The sequence below is a fragment of the Protopterus annectens genome, unplaced genomic scaffold (genome assembly GCF_019279795.1).
Source record: "Protopterus annectens isolate FY-2018-M unplaced genomic scaffold, PAN1.0 ctg65975_obj.part0, whole genome shotgun sequence".
Classification (NCBI taxonomy): domain Eukaryota; kingdom Metazoa; phylum Chordata; order Ceratodontiformes; family Protopteridae; genus Protopterus; species Protopterus annectens.
In genome coordinates this window covers 3536-11025 of record NW_025053893.1, presented here as the reverse complement: position 1 = coordinate 11025, position 7490 = coordinate 3536, and the positions used below count along the sequence as shown (strand labels likewise).

The 7490-nt window shown below is 40.0% G+C and overlaps 1 pseudogene; it reads left to right on the top strand.

Annotated features, from left to right (window-relative positions):
- Positions 1 to 2731: 2731 nt before the first annotated feature.
- On the top strand, positions 2732 to 4946 carry LOC122792046 (annotated as a pseudogene).
- Positions 4947 to 7490: the final 2544 nt, after the last annotated feature.

Genomic DNA, 7490 nt, shown 5'->3' with positions numbered 1-7490 from the left:
GTGATTCAGCTATGGATCTATTAATTAGATTAACAGAATGCTATTGCCTCTGTGGCAATATGTACTTACACACACAAACACACACTCTAATAATCAACAAAACATGCTTTACTTTGCACCAAAGCATCAAGTAAGTACAGTTAATTTTGAAGAAAAATATTTATTTTACAAAATGTGTGTGTATAAGAAATTAACCTAACATCATTTACCTTGTAATAAGCGTTGACTTTGAAGTCTTAGTAATTCCCATTATTTCCAAATGCTGCTGAACACTTTTCAGGAATTCAGTGATTCTTGTTGATCAATGTTTCTTTGTTGCTTACTTCCCCATTGAATTCAGTGATTCTTGTTGATCAATGTTTCTTTGTTGCTTACTTCCCCATTGAATTCAGTGATTCTTGTTGATCAATGTTTCTTTGTTGCTTACTTCCCCATTGAATTCAGTGATTCTTGTTGATCAATGTTTCTTTGTTGCTTACTTCCCCATTGAATTCAGTGATTCTTGTTGATCAGTGTTTCTTTCTTGCTTACTTCCCCATTGCTTCTCCTGTTCATTCCTGCGAACCTGTACTTCTTCTATCCTTCCCTGTGTGCCTTGTCTGTTCTGCCCTGCCATTGAAGGATCTTGCCTGTCTACCTGCAGCTTTTTATATTCTTCCTGTACCTACCATTCCACCTTTACACTCCCCTCTTCCTTATCCTAACCAACATCCTGACCCTACCCCCCCCAATCCCATGCCTGCTATTTTCCCTATGGCAATATACCCATGTTTACGATTGCTTGACACGCTCTCATTCCCTGCTGACCAGTCAGGGGAAACTCCCACTAAAACCCAACCCCCTGATATGGATTAATGCTTTAATAATACCCACTCTACAGGCTATTATCTTACTTTCCACTCAGGTTGTTTCACAGCATATTTTTAACAAATAAATAAGCAGACAGGGATTGTTATAAAACAGATAGATGTAATAGTTTTATAATTTTCAAACAGATATGTTGGCACAGTTAACAGTGCAGAAAATAAACAAGTGGACAAAAAGTTTCTTTTCTGATTCATCGGTCACAATCCCTTGTTCGTAACAGAAGAGACTGATTAATTTGCTGGTAGATTCAAAGATCTGCTTTACCTCCAAGAAGCTGGTCTTAAAGTATCAGATACTGTCCACTCTTATTTGTCTGTTGTATTTAAGTAGAAACGCCACTCACTTCGAACGCTACAGCAGCAGATGAGGCGAATTGTCATACTGCTTTCTCAGCACACACAGTATTTACAAAAAAAAAAACTGACAGTACTTCTCAGTTATGAGAAATTTAAGGTTTGGAGCAACGTATGGTAGATAGCAGTGGTCTGATTGTTGGCTAGTGTTGAATATGTACAGATGAAAGTCTGCAGCACTGGGCTTAGCTCATCATACCAGTTTGGCAAAACATGCTAAAGGACAGCTTCACAGAGTCCAGATTCCACCAAGAGCTGTCCCCTCATTAGCACTTTTCAAGAAAAATCTTGATGATTGGATGGGAGATAGGAAATTCACCCCTGGGGATCACGTCTGTGGTTCTGTTTGACAGGGGCACAGGAAAATAATTTTCTTGGGTGGCAAAAGCCAGAGTACCGTTTCGCTAGGCTTATATAGGCTCTAGGGCCAATAGCTTAGTACCTGCCTATGAACTTGCTCTATCAAGGTGAGCCCTGAGTGTGAAGACCTTACTGTCAAGTTGAGGCAAGACATAAAACTTAATTCCTGTAGTGGGTTCTGGTCATAGTTGTGTGTGTTCAAAGTAATACAATCTTTGTGGACAATATTATAGAGTAGTTTATAGCTGTGTAATTTGGGATATATAACGTTCATTATTAGTTCAGTTTGAGCTGTAACAAGGTAACAGCCAGCACTTTGTTAACAAATAAACATAACTGGGCTTGTGGACAAACATTCGAGGCTGTTTATGTACATTATGAGGAGAGATGAGATAAATTCACATTTTGCAGGTGTTCGAATAACATATTATGCGTATCTTGGTTTTCTAAACGACAAAAAAGCATTTTACTATCGAGACAATAGAAGTTTATGTATACCACATCTCATGATCATGTACGGTGAAATAGTTGGATAATCGCATGTTCTTTTCTTGTTGTCTTTAAATACACTCATTGCTGCACTCTGGTGGATTGCTGTTGAAGACGGAAATTAAAAAGCTTTTGTGAGTTTGAGAATAGATAATAGAATTAATAAAAACATATCCAGCTGGAGGATGCGAAAGTAACTCTTGCTTAGATTTAAGTTTGTAACATAAAGCGGATGATGTGTTTGTGCTGCCAACATCATTTCTTCATTGATAGGAAACAGCAAAAACAAAACTACTAAAAACTAATTTCGAATCGTGTTATCGTTTTACATTTTATGTTGTAGTTTGCTTGAGATAATCAGAACGACAGCGATCTGCAAACCGCAGTACACACACACACACACACACACACACACACTTGATTCCGGTTGCTGTTGAGATCTAAACGTTAAACTTCCTATGGCTATTCATACTGATATAAGATTTTCAAATACTCATTTACCATGCAGAAGAATTTCCTGGCTTCTTGAAGCAAATTTTGGAACGGACTGTTAAAAAGACAAAGAGGTGAGAAACCATAGTTCGATACCTGGAGGTTACTTGCATAGCTCAGGTTTACTGTTTTTTTTTGTTTGTTTGTTTTGTTTGTTTGTTCTTCCATAGCACCAAAGCTGGCGAGGCTATCAGGTAAATAAGTTTGTGTCAAGTAAATGTGCAACGTACAAAGCCATATTTAAATTTACGGCAATGACGCGATCACCGTGGATGCCTGTGGAGAGTATTTCAAGCATGCTGGAAGTACTGGTTGATACACAGTATGGCAGAGTTTGATGCCCGGGTCTCTGTTGTGATGTACTACACGATCATAAAGCTGAAGTCCATTTACTTTCTCGGTGCCTGGAGTTATCAGACCAAAGGAATCTCACCGGAGTTGCCAACTTACTTTACCTGCAACAACTTTATGGGTCCAAGATCAAAGACTTTCGAAGACGTTTGCTGTAGGATTAGAAGTCACGTACTAAATTACTAAAATAAAGAGTACTTTGGAAGAAGGTACAGTATAGATTACAGCGTTCTGTTCGTAAATATGCCTGGCGTGTTGACATCCTTGAGGAAAGGATGTCTTTATATATTGAAAATTCGATGTGGTATATTTTCTTTCCTACCGCTTACCTCTCATTGTTTGAGGGGCGTATATTGACAATTAGATATTTTATATTTTTTCCTACTGTTTTGTTGTTGTTATCTCTCATTATTATTATTTTATTGACAATTGAATGTTTTATTTTTCTTTCTACTGCTTGCTTCCTGATTATTTGAGGGCTATGACTTCCATCTGTTTATGTTAAATCTGTGTAGTTTATCATACGGTGAATAGGAATTGATGATTACAGGCTGACATTCATATTATGATCTAAACTGAGATAATGCATATGTTAAATATCATTATTGCAAGACCTATAGTTCCTTATATCACATTGAAGACGCGGCGCTGCAGATTCCCGCTTGTAGAATGCGGTAAGAGACTTACATGGAATGCTTGTCCACGGATTTAGTTTTGGGACTCGGTAGTCGGTGTATCGTGTTAGCGTACGTCACTTCATTAGATACAGTTTGGAATAGGCCTGAGCATTGCATTTAAATTCTTTGTTAACACCTAAGAGCCAGGTAATGTGATTGTATTCCTCCAGCTCTACCTTAAATAACTAGTTATTTAGTTAATGTCACTGGAATGTTAGTATTTGTGAAGATCCTATTCTCATATTTGTTTAATTTATTTTTACAGCAGGTCAAACAGGAGTAAAATGGATGTAAACCAAAGTGGAGTTTTGAAATGCTTAGGTTCTATTCCTAACGCCCAAATAACGAAGATGAACGGCGAAATCACAACTAAAACATCATGTCAGTAATCATAACAATGTATCCAGTCAATTCTCTCTGGACTTCTTTTGCAGTCATTTAAGCCCATGTATCCCATGCACTGCTCCTTGGTGGTTTCATTGGCATCTTCGGGAACTATCTTAGTATATGTCATTTTGCAGAACCCACCGATACGCAATGTAATAAACTTTCTTGGCAGCCTAGCTTTTCAGATATTAATAGCATGTGTGCAACTTGCGTGCCTCTGACTTGTTAACATGCTTTCTCGAACAGAGGCTGGATATACGGACGCTTCATGTGCTACTGTGTTCCTAATGCAACCAGTAACAGTGTCAGTATCTGTATTTACTCTAACAGTTATAGCTGTTGATCGTTATTATACTGTGTACCCATTAAGAAGGAGGCTGACAGTCCCCGCGTACTATATACTGGCTGTGATTTGGCTAGCCTACATGCGTCTTGGCTGCTCCAGCTCTGGTCCACACTTACCACGTGAGTTTCAGGTTTGGATTTCTTAATCTGTAGAAGAATTTTGGGTCAACATGAAGACGGAACGACTGACCCTATGCTTACAGTACCCTTATAATAACATACGTGCTGCCACTGTCATGTTATCTGTCTTATTCAGGATCTCTGTTAAACTGAAAACCGTGGTTTCAGGTAATATCATCAGACTCAAGCTGAGTGGGATAGAGACAAGACGGAAGCCTTTAGGTTGATAGTTTTAGTGGTAGCTGCCTTTGGTATCTGCTGGCTGCCTCTTCACATTTCAACCTGATGAAAGACATTGACATCAAGCTAATTGACAAGCAGTGGTTTAATCTCATTCAGCTCCTTGCCATTGGTTCGCTATGATGTCTGCACCGCTTGCCAAATTCGTTTCTGTATGCCTGGTTGCATGACAATTTCAGAAATGAACTAAAGAAGATGTTTGCGTGGCAGAAAGAAGAAAATCGTACCAAGCACAAACTGCGTGACAGCTAGTGCTGTCTTATAGAATACTTGCGCGCTGACCCAGCAGAAACGTAAATCGCCACTGCAATTAAGTAATAAAAGCACCGCGAATGGTCTCCCCTTCAGCACACGATCCTAACCGGAACTGAATACGTGTGATCTGCCTGTTGAGAAATTAACGTTTCTTAAACTCATTAATAAAGGTGGTCTAAACGGCTCGGATTTAAAGATTAATGGGTCGGACAGAAATAAGATATGCAAAGGTTTTTACTGCATTCAAGGCGCGATGGCAAGTGAAAGGACTTATGATGTTTACCATGGAACCACCAGGCTTACTCCGTTTTCAAACAGAAATGAACGCGGTTGTTATCTACTGTTGCATATTCAAGGTCAAGTTGCGTAAACTTAATGAAATTAATATGGAAGTCCGGGAGCAAAACAAAACGCACGTGTCAGCGTGGCTGTCCTGTTACTCTTGAGCAATGTTGCTGTAGAGCTAATAAATACTCTGCATATTTTTGTATGTGCAGGTGGTTTCCAGCACTACTTCCGCCATTGTTTATATTGGCCATGAGTGTGAAATGCTGCAGTAAATATGGAAATTACATTGAAGATGAGAGCTGCAACACTTGGTGGCAGTAGTTTCCCACAACAGGGCTGATTAGTTTGCATATAAACCCATTTCTGTATTTGGTTTCTGTGCTACCAGACCACACGTCTGCTGTATGTACTGTTTGCTGACAGTTTTAATGAAACTATGCAGTTTGAATTTTTGTAACGTAATTTTGTAAGATTCTCATGTTAACTTTCCTGTGTATAAAACTAAGCCTTAAGCATTGGGCTTAGCTTCAGCCGAAACTCCAGTGGTGTATGTTGGCACTGCTGTTCCAAGTACATTTGTTATCGTTAATAACATTATGATTTTTAACATCAAGTTTAATTTTTATTTACAGTCTCCTGTCTTATTTTGGGTCTTGTTGCATAAAAAGTGATTGGGAGAACAATAAATAGCAATGGAAGGGACATTAGGCAAAAATTTGGCAGCAGACATGCTTGTGAAAGACGTTTTGGCCATATTGTACCCACTATGACGCTTCTTTGAGTACCAGTAAGGAATAGCTAATATCGCTTATTAATAATTGACGGTGTCCGTTACATAAAACTGACATGAGTCTACATGAAAAAAGCGCACAGGAGCTCTTTGATCATGTGTAGCTCCAGGCCGTATGACCCTGACCTTGAGTAGCATCTTACCCTCACCAAGAATGATGCCACAGTATAAAGACAAAATGATCAATTTTAACAATTGGCTAAAGTAGTTGGTGTCATTCAAAGGAGATCCAGTAGTCTGTCAGCCTGGGATGACATGCTAGATAAGCCACGTTAACCGCTACCGCTTAGGACGAATGACCGCACCTGTCACCCTGGGTTTCTAGAATACTGGCTAAGGCTCTTGCCTCCCCATAGTGCCTTTTAGGCAAGGCTCAAAAAGACAAAGGCCACCCCATAGACAACACAAAAGAAAAAAAAACTAAGGGTAATGGCTGCTCAACGCCAGAAGTCTAAAACCTCAAGATGCATGCACTCTAGGACTCTCCCTCAGTATGGAGAATATCGATATCTGTGCAGTAACAGAAACCTGGTTCAAGGCTCTCAAAGCACCCCAGCACTACCAGGCTATACTTCATACCATGCTTTCTGGCCCCAAAACTCGGACTGAACTACAAAAGGAGAGGGAGTATCCATATTTATCAAAGATACCCACACCTCCAGGCTAGAATGGCACTGCAATGCGAAGCTTAGGAGACCATCCATGTTGCAACTAATGAGTGGGCAAAACTGCCTTTCAGTTTGTAGCCTGCTACAGACCACCCTCCCAAACACAGGAACCTCACTCAGCTTTCCTTAGAACACTGGAGAATATGAAGGTCTCTCCAAACTTGCTATTATGGCTGGTTGACTTCTAACTACCCAAACATCGATTGGGAGAAACTACTCAACCCAAACACCCTGAGCCTCAACGGTTCCTAGAATTTATAAACCTCAAATGCTATGGAACAACTGGTCACCACTCCCACAAGAGGGGAAAACACATACTGGATCTGTAGTCATCACCAACATGGGGTCTCTCTCTATGTTCCACACCAGAGGTATACCCCCACATTGGTAAGATCCAGACCATAAACAAATCTCACCTGGACATCCATATTCCGTCCCCTGGCACCCCCAGCCAAGGAAACCACGGTGAAAGAACTTCTCAAAAGCAAACTTCACACTTCTCAAAACTGAGGTGGAATCCTTCAAAGCCCGGAGACAGATGGACAATCCTGACTAAAAATGCAAAGAATCCTTTACAAAAGCATTCTATGGACACCTACAGGGAATGCACATGGAGTATGCTATCCCAAATAAAAAAACCAAGACTCACTCCTCCAAAGGCAGGAGACCTGTCTGGTGGACTTCTGGTCATAAATAAGCTATACAACAGAAGGAGAAAGCTACTACATGACAGAGCAAAATCCCAAAAGGGAAGGCGCCGCTGGGATCAGTACTAGCAAGGAAACTACTGATCCCCTCATAAAATCTT